The sequence below is a fragment of the Schistocerca gregaria genome, chromosome 6 (genome assembly GCF_023897955.1).
Source record: "Schistocerca gregaria isolate iqSchGreg1 chromosome 6, iqSchGreg1.2, whole genome shotgun sequence".
Lineage (NCBI taxonomy): Eukaryota > Metazoa > Arthropoda > Insecta > Orthoptera > Acrididae > Schistocerca > Schistocerca gregaria.
In genome coordinates, this window is record NC_064925.1 from 333,722,328 (window position 1) to 333,742,964 (window position 20,637).

The 20,637-nt window shown below is 36.2% G+C and overlaps 1 long non-coding RNA gene across 1 annotated transcript in view; it reads right to left on the reverse strand.

Moving 5' to 3' along the window:
• Positions 1-20,008, reverse strand: part of LOC126279140 (uncharacterized) — a 255,033-nt gene extending 235,025 nt beyond the window's left edge. The window contains exon 1 of the long non-coding RNA XR_007550791.1: positions 19,878-20,008. This is a non-coding gene — a long non-coding RNA (uncharacterized LOC126279140). The remainder of the gene's footprint in view (positions 1-19,877) is intronic.
• Positions 20,009-20,637: the final 629 nt, after the last annotated feature.

Below are 20,637 nucleotides of genomic sequence, written 5' to 3' on the forward strand. Positions count from 1 at the left end.
AGTTGAGCTCTATAATGGATCTCCCATTATGAATAATATATCAGGAACATTCTGATGTAAAAGAGGCGGAAGAGGCGGAGGAGGTTGCCTGAATAGACAGGAAGCATTAAGATCGACGCCTGGACTCTTTTCTACATCTACATAATACTCCGGAAACCACCTAATGGTGTGTGGCGGATGGTAAGTGCGGTACCGCAAACTGGTCCCTCTTTCCTGTTCCACTTGCGAATGATGCATGGAAGAATGATTGTCGGTAAGCATCTGATCAGAAATAGTTCTAGTTTCTCGAATTTTCTCGTAGTGGTCATTTCGTGAGATGTATATGAGAGGAAAATGCTCTGTCGAAATTTCAATAGCAAACCTGTCCGTGATTCTCAACGCCTCTCTCCTAACATCTGCGTCTGGAATCTGTTGGCCATCTATGTAACGTTCTCGTGCCGAGTAAACGAATCCGTGACGAAACGTGACGCACTTCGTAGGATATTCTCTGTCTTCTGTGAGTCCTACCCTTCAAGACTGGTGAACACCTGTCTTATTTCCTACTACTTGTTTTACGGGGCCATTCCAATTAAGGTCGTTTTAGAGAGTTACTCCTAGGTATTTTATAGTAGACATTTTTTCTAGAAATTTTCCATCAATAGTGTATTTGTACACTACTGAATTTATTTTCCTGTGTGCCGGCCGTGGTGGCCGAGCATTTCTAGGCGCTACAGTCTGGAACCGCGCGACCCCTACGGTCGCAGCTTCGAATCCTGCCTCGGGCATGGATGTGTGTGATGTCCTTAGGTTAGTTAAGTTTCAGTAGTTCTAAGTTCTAGGGGACTGATGACCTCAAAAGTTAAGTCCCATAGTGCTCAGAGCCATTTGAACCATTTTTTCCCCTATGTATTGGCATTATGTTACATTTATTTACGGCTAGAGTCAACTGCTCGATACTGCACCATTTTTATATCTTCTGCATCTGGAAATCTACACTGTATTCTGCCTTTGCTACGTTCATATAGACAACCGTATCATCTGCGAAGAGCTTCCGACTCTTTCTACTAGATCATTCATATACATTGTAAGCAGTAACGACCCTATCACATCCTTGAGGTATTCAAGAAATTACCGTTACATCTGTCGATTTTGTTCCGTTAAGAGCGACATGTAGAAGTCTATCTACAAGGGAGTCTTGAATCCAGTCGCTAATCTGGTCCGGTAGTTGGTAAGCTCGCATTTTTTTGGACGGTGACAAATGCCTTCAGGAAGTTAGGGAACATGCCATTTAACTGAGCACCGTTGTCTACTGCGCTGTGTGTCTCATAGAGGAACAGAGCGAGCTGAGTTTCCAAGATATATATTTGCGGATTCCATGTTCCTTTTTATCGAGAAAATTTTCGTTCTTTTAATAAGAGGGTTGTTCGGAAAGTGAGGAACGATCGATCATGAAATGGAAACCACAATGAAATTTTTTTTCTTTGCACATTTAGCTACACCTTCCTGGTACTTCTCCACATAGTTGTCGCTCCGACTTAAACATTTGTCGGAGCGTTATACCAAATTTCCAACACCGTCGTCGTAGAAGGCAGCCGCCTGTGTTTTCTGATAATTCTCTATGCTGATCTACAGCGCGCAGCTGCGCCCAAGTGTTGTCTTCGTATCCAGTGTTTCATGTGAACAGAGATGATCCTCAGGACAAGTCAATTAGGGTTGTGTTATGGGTGATCGAACACTTCCCATCGATTGGGCTGCAGGAGCGTCTACTGCCCCTTCAGAGTGTGGCTGAGAATTGTCATGAAGAAGGAAGTGTGTGGCAGTTGTGTTAGGTGGGTAGCATTCATTAAGGCGAAGCCTTTCAGCGGGCCCTCCTACTTGGCGGGAGACAATGTTGTTCTAGGCACTTTTACTGGCTCACAGTGCGCTCAAAACTGAAAAGAGCGTCTTGACGCGGTCGATGGGCATACTAGAGACACTGCCTAAAACGTCTGTGAAAAGTCTCATCGGATTTTCACAGTGGTTTCCGTTTCGTGACCGATCGTTCCACACTTTCCGAATAGCCCTCATACATCATGATACATCAGCACTAAACATGTTCTATGAGTCTACAACAGGTTGACATCAATAATAGAAGCCTACAATTATGTGTATCTGTCCTGCGATCTCTCGTGACAACGGTAATAACCTGTCTTTTTCCAAGTCGCTATGTATTCTTCGTTGCTGCAGTGATCTACGATAAACTGCTACTAGAAGAGGAGCAAGTTGTTTCTCACATCTAACCCTGATGCCTTTCCATTACTATGCAATTGAAGATGCCTTTCTGTTCCGCGATCGGCTCTCTCAATATCTGTCACTCCGACGTCATTAGGTTTGTTTGAAAGGAGGGACTGTGCTACGATATTCCATGGTAAAACAATTTCGGAAGATCGAGTTTGGTGTTTTGGCCTTTGTCTATCGTCTTTCAATTCGGCGCCAGTATAGTCTCAGAGTGACTGAATAGAGGATTTCGAACTGCTTAGCGATTTTGTGTATGACCAAAACCTCTTAGGGTTTTTACTCAGATTGGTAGACAAAATTTTACTTTCAAAGTCATTTAAAGATTCCCTCATTGCTATCCTTAAGCTCATTTTCGTTTCTTTCAGCTTTTCTTTGTTACTAGGTTTTGACTTCCCTGGAATCTGTGATGTTATTCTCTTTGTTTACAAAAAAAATGGTTCAAATGGCTCTGAGCACTATGGGACTCAACTGCTGTGGTCATTAGTCCCCTAGAACTTAGAACAACTTAAACCTAACTAACCTAAGGACATCACTCACATCTATGCCCGAGGCAGGATTCGAACCTGCGACCATAGCAGGTGCACGGATCTGGACTGCGCGCCTAGAACCGCATGACCACCGCGGCCAGCCTTTGTTTACATATCAGTTTTCTAACACAGCTATTTAACCACGTTGGGTGTGTACCAAAAATATTTCCTGCCTTTCATAACATTCCTCGTACACTCGTAGTCATGGTTCCACCCCTGCCCCCCTCCCACAACCACTGGCAGCATCATCTATCCCGAAGGCATGTAATTGGTCCTTCCTTTGGACCCTCAGCAGAGCAGTACAGGCCAGTGGCCGTAAAGGAAAGAACTGGACACAAAACCGTCATTTCACCTGAAGATGATGAGAACAAAACTCATCATAACGTTGCGAAGCGACTTGGCTAATAACTCGAAAATATTTTATCAAGGGAATTCGCTGAGAAAGTCCATGTTCCAGTATATTGTCACTACGGTAATCCATTCGAATTTGTCTTCTATGCCAATATCTTCATTTTGGAGTAGCACTTGCACGCTATATCCTCAATTATTTGTTGTATGTATCCCAGTCTCTATCTTTTGTTCTTACCCTCCTCAGCTCCTTCCAGTATCATGGAGTCAATTCCCTGACATCTTAACAAACATCCTGTTATCCTGTCCCTTCTTCTTGTGTTTTCTCATGCTCATTTCTTCAACAACTCTGTAGAAAACCTTCTCATTTTATCAGTTGTCAGTCCTCTTAAATTTCTCCATTATTCTGCAACACCACATCCCAAATACTTCCTCTTCTGGTTTCCCCAGTCTATGATTCACTAACATACAATGCTGTGCTCCAAACACACATTCTAACATTTCTTCCAAACATTAAGACCTATGTTTGATACGAGTAGATTTCTCGCCCTCTTTCCCAGTTTTAGTCTGCATTTTATGTCCTCCTTGCTTTGTTCACCAAGAGTTATTTTGCTTCAAAGGCAGCAGAATTACTTCATTTTGTCTACTTTGTGATCACCAATTTCGATTTTAAGTTTATTACTAATTTTATTTCTCCTACTCATCAGTGAACCCTGTAATTCAACAGCAGAGACGAATGTATACATCCTTGTCTTACTGTCATTATAATCCCAGCCCTTTGTTCATGTCTGCTCATTGTTCCCTCTTGGTTTTTGTACAAACTGTATATTCCTCATCTCTCCCTATTGCTTACTACCATTTTTCTCAAAATTTCATGCGTAGTGTACTATTTTAAATTAGACAACTTTTTTCTAGGTCATCAAATCCTATGAACATGTTTCGATTTTTAATTTTTTTAATAATGGGAGTTTTCACTTTTTAAATAACTAATATTTTTTCCATTCTTAAAACCTAATATTTTTTTTATTTTTCAGTCTTAAAAATCTAATAAAATTTTTCTACATAAATTATTACAAAAAATCTTGTAAATTAACTCTCTCAAATCTTTTTCCACGATTTAAAATCTAACATATTATTACAAATACAAATATGACTAATATAAGAGATGAATTCAAATTTGATAAAAATATTTTACTTGATATAAACAAGAAGCCAAGAGTGAAACAAGCTAAATGTCATACTTGCAAATATTACTTTAAACCGTCTTTAATTGTAGAACAATCAAATAATATAGTACATAATGATACTATTGATTATGTTGAAGAATATTATGATGAATAAACTAATGACTTTAGTTTTAATAAATTTTTTTTAGAAATATGGGAATAGAAAAGACAAACTCTCCGGGTTTTATAATTTAAAAAAATTGTGAATTTTCATATAAATACAAAAATTGACCACATTTTTTAATTTCTGGTGAAATAAGAAAAACTTTAATCATTTAGCAAAAATATTATGAGTTTATATTTTTGTTTATGTACTATTATTAAAGTCTTCTAATGCAAATAAACAAAAATTGTAAATAATTTAAAGACATTCTCAATTAATATTCTATGTTGAACATCGTGAGTTAATTCTTAAACAAGCTATAGTATCATTCAGAATTTTATAATTAAAACTAGGAAAAAATTTCATAGTTTTTTTAATTGCTGCAATATTTATCTTTCTGCACATACTTAAAACAAAAATAGGGTAATTTATGTTGAACTAACATGGATTTATATCAGTATCTCCTTTTAATTGTGTTTCTCATTTAAAACCATGAAATGAATCATAAGGTTTTAAAAAATTATTTGATTGATCTTATTCCACATTTCTTGAGGAAAAAGTTCCTTTCTTCCATTTTTTAAATAAATATTCATATTTTAACATTATCAAATCATGATGATCAACCACCAAAATATTTTTACTTCTTGGTTGAAACACAACAAAAATAAAGTAAGGAACACCAAATTCTGTTCAATTATAATGATTTGTTACATCTGTCTTAAAATTATTTTTATTTCTGGTTCTGGCAATTTCTGTAGTTTCTAATTCAAAGATAGATTTGTTATTTTAGGATTCTTTAATCTTTCTTGTTCCAATTCTAGTTCATCATTGGTATCATATTTAACAATAGGTAATTCAATTTCAATATTTTCAGTAACAATTTTCCCATCGTCTGGTAATATACCTTTCTATCAACTCAAGCATCGATTTTATGTGAAAATCTAAGAATAGCTTCTCCAGCTCTAGAACTGAAAGTGAAATTACAGTTAAATTTCCTTCCACAAATTTTTTATAAGCTACAAACGCAATGCCAAACATTTCTAATGGTTAAAGTACATAATTTCCTTTTATTTTGGCATTATTAAGTATTAGATGCCAATATAAATTGTATCAGGAAGTGAACTGGCAGAGAAATAAAAGGATCATCTATCATTGAGGAGAAATTACATCCTTTTTTCTAGTTACAAAATCAAACAATTTTGTAACACAATTACCAATTAACTTTTTACTAGATTTTCAATTATATGTAGGGTAATCTGATCTGTCGGGCTATACATTTCATATGTAATTGAGAATGATTAGGATGAGCCCCACCAACCAGAATATTTATATTAATTTATATATTTATATTAGAAATGTTTAATTATCTTTAGTTTTTCATTAACAGGGAAAGAATAAAATTGATAGCTTTCAACTCTGGTCGTTTTTAAATACTGAAATTCTATAAAAGTTTTTAAAAAAAACATTATCTACTAGGTCTAGAACTTTGCTTCCGCCGTTTTTTTTTTTGTAGTTCGAAACTATATTGTTAAGATCTTACAAAAAAATTACGATTCTAAGTATTGGCCATCGTTGCCCACTGCTTTCTCATAACTTTAGGGCATCATATGAATCCTGCATGTTTTGAGGGAAGCCATGAATCGATCTAATTTTGCACTTGTTCATATGACTGAAGATGCTAGTCAGCTAGGTTGAGTGTCATAGATCAAGAAAGGTGACAGTCAGAGGGAGAAATATCTGGAGAATACAGCAGGTTGGGTAGAACTTCCCATTTCAACGTTTCCAAATATGTATTGATTGGATTTTCACATAGGGTGATGTATTGACATGCTGCAAAATCATTATTTCATATTTATCGCTGTAGTGTGGCAGTTTGTCTTTCAGTGCGCATGCTCAAACACATCAATTGCTTTTCATAACAATCTCCTGTGATTGTTCCCATTGGTTACAGTTGCATCCATAGCTTTGTCTCTTTCACAACCATGCCAGTCATCAACATCAAAATCACCATACTTGAAGCATGGAAACCATTTTCTGTGAAGTTCTGTCACTAACAGGTGTGTCATCATAGGTCGAACCCAGTTTTTTATGAGATTCAGCTGGAGATTTCTTCATATCAAAGCAGAAAATTAAAACCTCCTACAGATGACAAGACTGGGTTCATAAGTTGATGTATTTAGTTGAGAACAACTTTATGATGCAATCAAAAATTGACTGATGTTTTAATGGAATTATGTTCTCAATGAAACTGATGATATTCTAAAAACTGAGATTAAATGTAATGTGCCTATTATTTATTCTTTCGATGAAAAATATCAGGTTTGACCATTAAAAGTAACAAATTCAAAGAGAGAATAACATGTTAATAAATGATATATATGAAAATGAAAGTAATTCACACTACAGTTGAATAAAATGGTTATCTAAACTTGTTTCAATTCAAATTTAAAAAATGAGCACCAATAATTTATTTATGATTATGCTTATTACAGTTTCATAATAAAAATTAGATAACCATCTAAATGATTGCTTAATTAATAAACTGGTAAAAGTAGGACTACCAGAATAAGATTAATACAAAGAATGTAAAAATTAATAATTTATCCAAAAAGCTCCTTTTGTTATTTACACAGGCTTTGAACATATATTATTAAAAATAGATAATTGTCAACTTGATCCAAAAATTCTCTTACTATCAAGTACTGACAACATGAATCAAGAACTTTGTTATGTTGAAAAAGGAATGTTAAGTAGCAAATAATGAAATTAAATATATTAGTTTTGGTGAAAAACAGAAATAAGATTTATTGATACATATAGAATTTTGGCTTCAGGCCCTGTTAGACTCTTTTCAGTTTTAAGAAAGAAACAAAAGAAAATTATTAGAGAAAATTTTTCAGCTGAGCTAATAAATTCAGTAATTCAACCCGGGGTTTATACTAATGATTATATTGATACTTGATAAAAATTAAAAAAAAACGAAACCTACATTAAGTAAGAATTTTATAATGAATGGATGTGATATTAGTGAAGAGGGACATCATCATTCTATACTAATTTGAGTAAAAATAAATATAAAAAAATTAGGAGTGTATCATGAAATACGTATAAAAACTGATTTTTCATTACTAGCTGATGTTTTAGTAAATTGTAGAAAAACATGTGTATAAACATGTGATTTAGATCCATCTTGGTTATATACAGCACCTAGTTAATCTTCTGACGTGATGTGGAAAAAGGCTAACCAAACAATTGAATTATCACACAATTATGATGTCATTTTAATGGCTTGGAACATGAATAAGAATAGGTGTATCCCAATGTTGCAAATTATATATTAAAGCAAGCGATAAATTTATGTAAAATTTTAATGAAAATAAGATATCGAATTATATAGCATATTTAGATGAATATAATTTATGTGGTAATGGTATGAGTCAATATTTACTATATTGTGAATTTTAAAAACTTGACATACATTTAGAATTGGTTACATTTTTGAAGTTGACTTAGAACACCCAAAATATTTACACAATTTACATAAAGATTTAAGATTAGCCTCTAAAAACAAAATTTTTCCACAAACTGAAGAAAAAGTTACTAACTACTTTCGATAATAAATATAATAATTTTGTTCATTATAGGAATGTTAAATTTAAGTTTTAAGATATAAAAGCATCTAAATTTAAATATAGAAATGAAAACAAAGACAAAACATATCATTTTGAGAAATATTTCAGTAAATTGGCGTATAATTCAGTATTTGGAAAAACAATTTAAAATATATGTAACATGGTCAATGCAAAATTAGTCTCAAATCCAGATAAACGTGATAGATTAATAGCTAACACAAATTTTAAAATAGAACAATATTTAATAAAAATTATAAATTGTCCATTTAAATATAAGAACTTTCATAGGCCTATTTAAGTTGGTATGGGTGTACTCGACTTATCAAAACCAACAATGTATGATTTTCATTTATAATGTTATGAAACCCAAATCTGTAGAAAATACTGAACTTGGTTATCAAGCTACTGAGAGTTACATATGTACTTTAAAAACTATAGATTCTTATAAATATTTGAAATCAATGATTGATTACTTTTGATAGAAGCGATATCCAGAATAAAATATATATAATACATCCTTATTAAACAAAAAAGTAGTAAAATGAAAGTTAAATGTAAAGGAAAATCTGTGAAAAATTTTTGTGATTTAAGAGCGAAAATATAACCTTACAATGTTGATAAGGAAGATAAAACAACAACAAGAGTAGGAAAATCTGTCGTTAAAAATAAAATATGATTACAAGATTAAAATATTGTTTATTTAATGGTAAAGTACAATACAGAACTATAAAATTAATATGAAATGAGAAACTTGAAATTCATTCATTGGAACTAAATAAAAAGATAGTCTGTCAGTATGATAGTAAAAAAATTGTTGTAGAAACTAAAATACATACTTTATTAATTTATAATTTGTAGCATTACCTTACTTAAAAAAAGTTACAAAAATTTTTACTGAAAAACTTTCAATCAAATTTGTGTATCGTTTTCACACAATGATGTTTGATTTTTAAAATGTAAAAAATTTACTGATACACATTATCCACACAGAATAACAACAAAAAATTTAAAACGAAGTATTGAAGGTATTTTTTCAGTATGTAAAACTAACAATAGTAAATTTCTTTAAAAAATTATAGATAATGGGCCTCAGTGTGACGACTGGCTCAGCAGTCACTGTTCACAGCCAAATACTCGAGAAGAAATAATTTATGAATTATGTAACTGGTAAGAAAAAAATTTACAAGAAGAAATGTTAATTCTTTAGGAATAGACGATTTATGGCAAGCTGATCTAGTAGAGATGGATTCAAATAATTTGAAAGGAATTTCGAAAATGAATGAAGGTTATAAATATTTATAAACTGTAATTGATATCTCTTCAAAATATGCTTTGGCTATACCAGTTAAAGATAACACAACACTGTTTCTTAAGAAAAATTTAAGTCATAAATGATCAACTAAATTGCAAAGAAATAATGGAAAAGAATTTTATAGTATAGAATTTCAAGAAGTTATGAAAAAATATAAAAATTAATCATTTCCAACTTTTACAGAGTTAAAAGTGTCTGTTGTTGAAAGATTTAATAGAATACTAAAAGAGAAAATGTGTAAAAAATTTTCTCTTCAAGGAAATTATAAGCATGTCAATTTGTTAAAAACCTTGTTGTGGATATAACAATATAAAATATTCGACAATAAAAATGAAACCAATAGTAGGTACTGAAAGAAATTATTTAAAGAAAAATTGCTGTGTACAATAACCCAAAATATAAAAACATTAAACTAAATAAATAAGAAATAATTTCTGATAATGGCTACATAGTTAATTATTCAACAGAAATTTTCGAAAATAAAAAGTGTATTTAGTTTAATACAATCACATAGAAATTAAGAGATTTTAAAGAGAGAAGTTAAAGGACATTTTTATGAAGAACTACAAAACATTAATTATTCAAATGTGTACCTAGTTGAAAAAAAGATAAAGCTTTTGTTAAATGGCTTGGTTTTAACAATTCTCTGGTACTTTTGGCACCCGAAAAAAATGTTATAATACAAAATAAAAACATTATTTTTTAACAATAATTATTAGAATTTTTTGTTTTTCTAGTTCTTTTTTCTTCATGAATGGAAGTTATCCTATCTAAGATTTGTAAAAATTATAAATTTGTGAAGTCAGTTTATAGTTTTACTTCACAGAAATATACAAAAGATGGTTGTAGAACAATGTTTAAAATGAATACCAAATGATGAACATTCGAATATATTATCATCATTTACAAATGTAAAAAACATAAAAAATTGATGAAGAATATATGAATTTAAAAATGTATAAACTGCCAAGAAATTAAAATTTACATTGGTTTTTATAAATGTCTACAAACAAAGACAATTATTAAAATAAACACAAAAAGTTTTCTGAAGTATATAAAAAATAAAAAATTCTGTTTAGATGTGTCTTTTATATGTTTTAGATGAGTTTGAGATCCTTAACATAGAATGTGTTTAAAAGAACATCATTAGTGTTATATGACAAATGGACAAAAATTTCATTTATTACATACATATTATATATTGGGATTTAAGATAAAAATGTTTTCGAAAATTTTATTGATGTTATGAATTTAAAGGATGATTATGTCCATTGGAAATATAGTACTAGACTCAAAGAACATATAATCGCTTTATTTCTTAACAGAAAAAAAAGTATTTTTTTAAAATGAAAAATAAAAAATTTACTAACTTTTAAAAATGAAATAATATTAGATTTCTTCTAGTGTGAAATTTTTCTTTTATATTGGGTTAACATTAATGATTTAGTAGGTAAGTTTATTGATGTTAGTCAGTTAAATTTTAATCAAAACAAATTGAGTTGAATAGACCCAACATTTAGCAAGTAATGGGGGATCAGTAGTAGTAGTAGGTGGAGATTGCCAACTGACCCCAAAAATTTGGGTTTCGTTGGCAATTTCCATCTAATGGTATGAGTTGTTAAACTGACTGTATGAGCCTTGGATTTACCTCTCTTTGTTACATCTGGAATTCTGTAGGTGATATTTTCTGAAATGTCTGATGGTATATCTTCAGTCTCATTGATTCTACAACCCATCAAGAAATGTCATTTGGTTGTCATATCCTGCAAAGATTTTATGATTGCAAAGACATGTTATTGATGCCTTCTACCTAATTTGATCACAAGTCTTTTGAAGCTCTCTCAAATTCGAACTCTGATACTGGAATCCTTATGTCATCCCTGCTGACTCCCATTCGTTCTTCTGGCATATCATCAGACCTGCCTTCAGTGTAATCGTTCAACCTATATATTCTCTCCTCTGTACTTAATAGTAGAATTCCCATTGTCCTCTTAACTTTGCCAGTCTTGCTTTTAACTTCACCAAAGGTTGTTTTGACTTAAATGTATGCAGTATCTATATTTCCAAGCACAGTTTCTTTTTCGTTTTATTTTTTCATTTTTCTTGCAGCCATCTTAGATTCTGTGCAATTAAAATTAATTTCTTCCCTAGGTGACCTATATTGCTAGGGTCCCATCTTTCCCTAGCCGTTTTTTGTATTTTCTCCTTCATCTGTTGAAGTATTTCTGCTGTTGCATAAAGCTTGTTTGCAGTTACCTTCCTGGTACCTATATTTGTCTGCCCAACTTCTGAGGCTACTGTTCCTATTTGTAATGAATCCCACTACAGTTTCTGCTCTTGATGATATTACCCTGTATATGTCTGTCCGAAAATACTTATCTTCTTTCCACTTCACTGACCCCACTAGATCTAGACTGAGCCTTAGTATTTCATTTTCATGATATTCCAGCTTCCCTACCACGTTCAAATTTCTGACACTGCATGCACCAACTCCTAGAATGTATATTTCATTGACTATTCAATATTTCTGTCCTGTTTAGCTCAACTGAGCTGAATTTTGGACTAATCAGCAAACCTTTGGCAATGAGAAGATCGTCATGGCATTTTTCAATTATAGGCCACATATCTTGAAAATATACATTGTGCGCCTTTAGTGCAGTGGTTTCCATTGCTTTTAGCATCCTCATGTCGTCGATAATTGTTGGCTTTTTTGTGGGCCGTAACGTCAGTTAGAATACAAAAGTAAGGGCAACACAACACCTAGTTCCCAAGTTGAAAAAAATTTCCGAGCTGGCCAGACATCGCACCTGGGCTTCTTTGATTAGCAATCTGCCATGTTGACCGTGCAGCTACTGAAGCGAATACTGCTGATTCTTCAGCCTTTTAGGGGCTGTTACTTTTACCAAGGCCAAGAGGTTGCCCCCGCCTTCTTTGACAAGGCCATTGGCAGAACGAGTGTGACTCCATATAATGGAAGTCATTGGTCGCCATTGCTGATGATTTTTATTCAAAATTTAAGCGGTGGCTGGGTTCAACTCCAGCACCTAAGGCGCCGTTGATTGCGAATTAAAGATACTATTCCTAGATTACATTTTCTTTTTTTCTTTCTTCAGTTTAGTTATTTTGATTTTCAAATTCTTCTCTATTAGGGCTTCCAACCTCGCCTTAGCAGCCCACATTTCACTCTCCATTTTCACTTTAAGAGCATGGGTCAGAATTCTGAAATGCACTGATATGAACTGAAAGTATCTTCACAAGAGTGCAAATTTCGATGGTCCGTAGTGTGTCGTGTTTGCAGACAAACTTGTTCCAGCCACTCACAGTACTTGCCGTTTACAACAGTGATGCCCACTTTACTCTTCGACCTCAAGCTCGCATTCAGTATTTCTTTATCTGATTTGTTTCCTGGGACTGTGACCTGTATGTTAACTTTGATACATAGCAGTATGGATAAGTTTGCTGATGAAGAATGGGCGGACATACTGCTTGTGTACGCATTCACTAAATGTTGGTATGTATTAATGAAAACATGAAACAATGCTGAGCATCAAACCTGCACGCAATGTGCAGAGCAATTTTGCCGTGATGATATAACACACTATCAATACATAACTTACCAAATTTAAGATGTAGGCGAGAAACAAATTAAGAATTAAGTGAGACCCATAGAAGCGTGTGTTGTAATGTGACTAGTGAAAGGAAGTCATTGTTTTGCAGAAGACAGAATTGTAAAAGAATCGCTATTTTCCTCCCATCACTATCAGTTCATTAGAAACAAAAGTATCAGTTTCCAAATAATTAGCCCCTTCGACCAGTTATCAAAATTTAAATACGTTATGATATTGCATTAATAGTGCGCCAATGGATAAAATAAAAATTTTAAAAAAGCTACAAAATATTACAAGAGCTCTGGAATTCCGTGAAACACAAAATCTAAAAGGGAAAACCAACAGAGAATCAACCACTTGCGCAGGGACTGGAAGTTGAGTCTCAAATTACTTAAATGACGTGTATTATGCATAAATAGGTAAAAATTAAAATAGTCACTGGAAACAGTAACTACTGTAAAACACCCGGGAGTCATCATCCGGGAAAAACTGAAGTCAAATCACCACATAAAATAGATTGTAGGAAAATCAGATTCCAGACTATGATTCATTGGAAGACTCGTAAGGATACGTAACTTATCCAAGAAAGAAGTGGCTTAAAAGTATACTTGTACGAACGATTCTTCAGTAAGCAGGCAAGGTACTGGCAGAAGTAAAGCTCTGAGGAAGGGGCGTGAGTCGTGTTTGGGTAACTCAAATGGTTGAGCATATGCCCGCGAAAGGCAAAGGTCCCAAATTCGAGTCTCGGTCCGTCACACAGTTTTAATCTGCCAGGTAGTTTCTATTCTTCAGCGTTGTTGGTCAGTGTGGGACCATTACCAGCTTGGATCAAAAGAAGAGATAGAGAAGACCCAACGAAGAGCGGTGCGCATCGTCACTGGGTCAGCCAGTCGGCGCGAGAGCATTACGGAGATGCAGTTCAAACTCCAGTGGTAGACATTACAAGAGCGGTGCTATGCAACACAAAAAGATTTATTATCCTCATAGCCAAAGAGATTACTTTATAGTACAAGTCTCGCGAAATGATCACAACGATAAAATCACAGAAATTAGAGCCGATGTAGAGGTTTGCCGATAACCGTTCCCCTCACGTGTCATTTGCAAAAGAAATAGGCAAGTTACGAGGTGGGCAGGGGGGGAGGGGGAGGGCGGTGTGGTGGGGGGGGGGCGGTGTGGTGGGGGGGGGGGGGGGAGGCGCGGAGAGAAGACGAACAGAGGTACAGGTGTACAGTTCGCTGTCCGCTAAATACTGTGAGGTTGCTTGCGGAGTATAGACGTAGACGTAAATGTACCACTGTACGTTTGAACTAAGGGGAAGCGGATCCTACTGTGTTAGCTTTGACGACCGCATAATACAGTCATTTTAACAATTGCTATTGTTGTGGCGGTTTTTAGTCTGAAGACTGGTTTGATGCAGCTCTCCAAGCTACCCTATCCTGTGAAAGCTTCTTCATCTCTGAATAATTATTGCAGACGCTTATTGTATTCATCTCTTGGTCTCCCTCGCCTATTTCTATCCCCCACGCTTCCCTCTAATACTGAACTGATGATCCCATGCTGTTTCAGAATGTTTCGTACCGACCGACCTCTCCTCTCTGCCAAGTTATGCCACAAATTTCTCTTCTCCCAAATTTCATTCAATACCTCCTCAATTATTACATGATGTACCTATCTAATCTTCAACATTCTTCTGTAGCACCACATTTAAAAAGCATCTATTCTCTTTTTCTCTGAACTGTTTATCGTCATCGTTTCACTTCTCACTTCTATATAAGGCTACACTCAAGACGAATACCTTCAGAAAAGACTTCCCAACAATTTTATACAATTCTTCTTCCTCAAAACATTTCTTGTCACTGCAAGTCTACATTTAATATCGCTCTACGTCGTTTCCTACTCTAATTCCCTCAGCATCAACTAATTTAATTCGATTTCATTCCATTTCCCTCTTTTGCTTTTTATTAATGTTCATCTTACGTACATCCCGTTCCACTGCTCTACCAAGTCCTTTGCAATGTCATTGGCAAACCTCAAAGTTTGTCTTTCTTCTCCAAGAAATTTCCCAAATTTTTGTTTGGTTTTTATGTTTCTGCTTACTTAATGTGCAGACTGAATAACATCGGGAATAGGCTACAACCCTGTCTCACTGCCTTTTCAGTCATTGTTTCCGTTTAATGCCTCTCGACTCTTATAACTGCCATCTGGTTTCTATACAAGCCATAAATAACATATCGCTCCTTGTATTTTGCCCCTGCTACCTTCTGACTTTCAGAGAGTATTCCAATCAACATTGTCATCAGATTTCTGCCAGTCTACAAATACTATAACGTAGGTTTACCTTTCCTTAACCTGTCTTATAAGACACGTCGTAGGGTCAGTATTGCCTCTCGTGTTCCTAAATGGAATCTAAATTGACCTTCCCCGAGGTCGGCTTCTATCAATTTTTCCATCCTTCTGTAAATAATTCGTGTTAGTACTTTGCAATCGTGACTTATTAAACTGATAGTTCGGCAATATTCAACTCCGTCAGCACATGCTTTCTTTAGAACTGGAATAACTACGTTCTTCTTGGAATGTGAGGGTATTTTACATATCTCACATCTTGCACACCAGGTGGTACAGTTTTGTTATGGCTGTCTCTCCCAAGGATGTCAGTAGTTCCGAGGGATTGTCGTGTATCCAGGGCCCTTGTGTCGACTTAAGTGTTCCAGAGCTCTGTCAAATTCTTCTTGCTGTATCATACTTCCTATCTGATCTTCATCTATGTCCTCTTCCCTTTCTGTAATATTGCCTTCATGTTAATTTCCCTTGTGCAGTTCCTCTATATACTCCTCTCACTTTTCAGCTTTCCCTTCTTTTCTTAGTACTGGGTTCCCATCTGAGCTTAATATTCATACAATTGCTTTTCTTTTTAACTATTGTGATGGTATTTTCACAGAAAGACATTTAATTTGGCTACAAAACCAGAACGATCATAACTACAATTTAAAGCCATGTTGATAAATCATAACTAAAATTTAAAGCCATTTTGCCTGTTAATCGAACATGACTGTTTACAGAATTAAAAAAAAGTTTCTCGAGACCGCTACCAGTCACCGATTTTTGTTGATTTACTTGAATTATTCAATGAAGCAACGTGTTTTGAGGAACAAAAATCATATTCAGGTTGCAATGGCAATGCAAAAAACGCTTCATGAAAGTACACATAGCTATTAAAATGTTCTTTACAGTCTTGGCGTGTGTTGTGATTAAGTAAATCCAAGGAGTCATAGCAACGGATGTAACTGAACACACCACAAGAAGACAGCGATTCACATAAAGAGAAAGAGAAGGATAATCTAATATGAAGTAAGATTTACTTCGTTAGTCTGCCGTTCACACAATTAAAAAAAAATCACACACGTTGGTCATTTGAAATAGCTCTCTTCTTATAGTGTGTTAAGTTGACTGCTTCGATATGCAAACGACACTTCAAAAACGTCATCACGATCGACACTATTGGGCAGTGGGTACAAGATGGCGGTTAGAGGAAAGATCATCTCGATTTAACTACTGCTTTGTCGATTCTCACTTGCAGTGTCTTCTGCACACTTTGCTGTCTCATGTTTTATGTTGATGGGCAAAACATAACACAGTAAGAGCTACTGTGATGTTAATAACAACAGTATAAAATTATTTTAAACAGTTAATAAGATATGGCTACTGAAACACAGATTCGTAAATGTTCTTAATTGTTACGTGTTCTCTGTTTTAGCAACATTGGATTGAAGTTGAAGAAACATGAGTTCGTGAAACCTGTAATTTCTCTCGGATCTCGTTTCTTTCCACTTTCAGCGATTTCCTCCAAGATGTCGACATACTAGATCTTCTCTAGTGTGTGCTGTCCTTTGGGTAAAGTCTTTCTTTACTGCAACACTGTGTCCTGTTTGGCCTCTCTGTTTCTATTGGTCAGCTTTATTGGGTCTGAAACACCATATACGTTCTTTAAAACGAGTTATAAAATTTATGTCCGTTTGATCGATGTTGCAATTACTGCATTTCACTTTATAAACTTCTAACTTGCTCAGTTTCTCAGCTGGTTCTAACATGTCGTGCTCTAGTTCGTTCCTTAAGTTGTTAGTGATTACGATGTCTATGGTTTTTAAACAGCTTGATTATTTGTCTGAAATAACCCCTAACATACAATATAACACACGATATTCTTGGGTCATTACGAACGGAATAGCCATCTTGTTTCTGCTGCACAGTCGTTGCTTGTGATGATGTGTTTTAAGTGCCTTTTACAAAATAATAAACAGTGATTAAGAAAATCCAAGGAGTCATAGCAATGGATGTAACTGAACACACCACAAGAAGACAGCGATTCACATAACCATAGTGAATGATTGTTTTTCAAGAAAATATGTGAAGAGCAGACTAAGAAACGAAGTAAGTATTCCCTTACGTTAGCTCACCCTTCTGTTTCTCTACAGGATTATCATAGCACATTCCATGATTATAAAGAACAGCTTTAATATTTGTGTGTGCATGTGTTAAACTTTTTTCGTATTGCCAGTGTAGCTCGAAGATGAGATCAGAACCTCGAAACATGTTGCTTTATTAGGTAATTAAAGTAAATCAACAAAAAATTGTGACTTGTGACGTTCTCTGAAAAACCACTTCAGATCATAAATCAGTAACCAGGCAACTTATGCGAAACTTTCGAACTTTTATAGCTTTAAATACTGACTGGATCTGGAATGAGTGTAGTTTTTAGGATAATGATAGTTGTGACAATGAAGAAAAAACATGTTTAAAAAGTACCGAACGAAGTTAAATAATAATCATGAGTTTATGAAACATCCTTTCTCATACATTTCCATGTGCCCAAAAATGTGTTTTGCATTCCCTATGTTTGTCCCGGCTTGTACGACAGAAAAATGGAAATGAACGTTTGGCGTCATTGGGAGGCCCCTTACGGGGCAGGTCCGGCCGCTTTGCTGCAGGTCTTATTGCATTCGACGCCACATTGGGCGAATGAGCGCCGGGGAGGGGATGAAATGATGATGAATACAGCACAGCACCCAGTACCTGAGCGGAGAAAACCCCCAACCCAGCCGGGAATCGAACCCGGGCCAGTAGGACGGCAACCCGTCACGCTGCCCATTTTTTTAAAAAAATCTCATTTTGATCGTTTTCGTTCGTTGTATTTGCTCGGTGCGGACGTCGCGAGACATCCGTTTATGTTCGTTGGTGCTCGATTAACTCAGTTTTTTTTATTACAGAGGGCAGCTAACCCTCTGAACGAACACGCTGAGCTACCGTGCCGGCTAAAAATTTCCATTTTGTTCGCCTTAGTTCGTTGCATATGGTCGGGGCGGACGTCGTAAGACATCCATTTAAGTTCGTTGTTGATCTGTTAACTCAGTTTTTTTTTTTTTTATTGCAGAGGGCACGTTACCCTCTGACCGAACACGCTGAGCCACCGAGCCGGCTCCCATGCAGCTATCGGGGAGGACTGTACGACGGACAGAGATTAGGAATTGTCCATACGCCACAATTAGAAGTACAGTAAGCACGTTAGGCCATAGTAGCAATAGGCAACTCACATTTTCAGGTGACCATGACAGATTTGTTTGTTATTTCGGAAAGTATATTCGTTTACAAGAGTCAGCTTGTACGACGGGCAGAGATAATGGACTACCATAGTGGTCACGTTTATCGTCTATGACAATGCTGTATGCAAAATATGCACTTAATAAGTACTTTGAAACAGATAAAATGGAATTTCCAACAAAATCATATGAAAATGGAGTCTTGTGATTAGTTAGCATCATAAAATGTAGGTACGAAACTGGACATTCATGAATTCATGATACCCTTTCGCCTCTGATAGTAATAAGTCTCTTTTATTTTAAAATTTTCCGCAAACAGTACGTTTTAGCGTAAAAAATGGTTCAAATGGCTCTGAGCACTATGGGACTTAACATCTGAGGTCATTAGTCCCCTAAAACGTAGAACTACTTAAACGTTACTAACCTAAGGACATCACACACACACACATGCCCGAGGCAGGATTCGACCCTGCGTCCGTAGCCGTCGCGCGGTTCCAGACTGAAGAGCCTGGAACCGCTCGGCCAGACCGGCCGGCTTAGCGTAAAATCTGTGTGGTTAAAAAACCTTTCTAACGATACCTCATTCATTCCTGTGCGATTAAAGCACTGAGAAAAACGGGGGTTTGATTTGGGAAATAATATATATGAGACTGTGTAACTAACTACCGGAAACCACTGGTCCTTAATACCAAAACAGTGAAAAAATATCTCAGAACACCCTCCGAAATTTTATTAGTGGTGTTCAGATTCAAATGGTTCGAATGGTTATGAGCACTATGGGAGTTAACTTCTGAGGTCATCAGTCCCCTAGAACTTAGAACTACTTAGGACATCATACACATCCATGCCCGAGGCAGGATTCGAACCTGCTACCGTAGCGGTCGCGGGGTTTCAGACTGCAGCGCCTAGAACCGCTCGGCCACTCCGGCCAGCTGGTTCAGAGTCACCCTGAATAATAACGGCCCTACCACACAACACTGTGATATGCCAAACGCTACCTTTGCTTTTGACGATACCTCCTCACATAGGGAGTTCTGTGTGCAAGGAAGCCTTCAGTACAACCGTATTCCTACTCTAACATTCCATGCGGATGTGCTTTGTTTACCAGACGATTGTACGGAACTTTATCGAAGGCTTTCGGGAAAAGGCGCGGCATCAATCTGAATCACCTATTCCGTGTCATGAATGAACTCTTACGCGCCGATTCTAGAGGGACAGATCGCCTGATACCCACAGGTTAGATGTCAGATTAAGCCGCACGCATTACTTACCGCAGTTTGCCTGTGCAGAGTGGTAAGGCTGTCAGCAGTGAATCACACGTGCTCCCGGATGACCCCGTCCAGCTTTGGTATGCCGTATCCTGCACGCGGATTCCAGGTAGCCGTCCGCCGGGGCTCGGACGCCCCTGTGGATTGCGCGTCAGGCGCCGTCTGCAAGCCGCTCCCCCTCCTCCCCTTACCCCCTCCCCACCCGCCATTACATCAAGCAGCCAGCATCCGTCACGCGCGGCGCGCAGAGAACGTAAACAGCGAGGCGGATATCCGGCCGGGAATCCACACGCTGCTGCTGCCGCTGCCGCTGCTCCGGCCACAATGCCGCCAACAATGGCCCTTCCGTGGGGTTGGCAGCGTGCCGACTGCAGTTATATCCGCTATAACAAATGTGCAATGGGGATGCCTCGTAACGTACACTACTGGCCAGTAAAATTGCTACACTACGAAGATGACGTGCTACAGACGCGAATTTTAACCGACAGGAAGAAGATGCTGTGATATGCAAATGATTAGCTTTTCAGAGCATTCACACAAGGTGATGATAGCAGCAAAGTTTCCAACCGATTTCTCATACACAAACAGCAGTTGACCGGCGTTGCCTGATGAAACGTTGTGATGCCTCGTGTAAGGAGGAGAAATGCATACCATCACGTTTCCGTCTTTGATAAAGATCGGATTGTAGCCTATCGCGATTGCGGTTTATCGTATCGCGACTTTGCTGATCGCGTTGGTCGAGATCCAATGACTGTTAGCAGAA